The sequence below is a fragment of the Sinocyclocheilus anshuiensis genome, unplaced genomic scaffold (genome assembly GCF_001515605.1).
Source record: "Sinocyclocheilus anshuiensis isolate Anshui unplaced genomic scaffold, SAMN03320099.WGS_v1.1 scaffold1074, whole genome shotgun sequence".
NCBI lineage: Eukaryota > Metazoa > Chordata > Actinopteri > Cypriniformes > Cyprinidae > Sinocyclocheilus > Sinocyclocheilus anshuiensis.
The window spans coordinates 535537-535957 of NW_015539894.1; the positions used below are offsets into that span (position 1 = coordinate 535537).

General features: G+C 37.3%; 1 long non-coding RNA gene across 1 annotated transcript in view; it reads left to right on the forward strand.

The window, feature by feature from the left end:
• The window catches only part of LOC107685888 (uncharacterized), a 26253-nt gene that overhangs the window by 2391 nt on the left and 23441 nt on the right, over window positions 1–421 (forward strand). The gene's annotated exons all lie outside the window — the stretch shown is intronic.

Here is a 421-nt window from a genome sequence, read left to right on the forward strand (position 1 = left end):
TGCCTCCGATTTCGGGCATTTGTCGGCGATTTCGCAAAACCTGTCGGCGAGTGAAAAATCGGGCTAAAATCGTGTGCAGTGTGAACTCAGCATAAGAGTGTTCTCTGTTATTTGGGGTAGGCGCTCCCGGTGGGACAGTTCTCTCAGGAGTGTCTCTTTCTGACTCTTTTCTTGTTTGTTTCTTTTGGCATTTCTTAAAATTATGAAGTTAAAGTTTTGTTGTTATATTAATTTAATTATTTTCATTAATACTCCTAGATTATTGTTTGTCATTATTAATTATTGTTGTAATAGTTTAATGTAATAAAACATTTTGCTTTGATTAGACTTTGTTATCTGATCCCTCTTTTATGTTGCAACCTTAAACGAGCGGGTCGTAACACCTGCTAGACCTGACTTATGCTCCCTGATGATACTGATC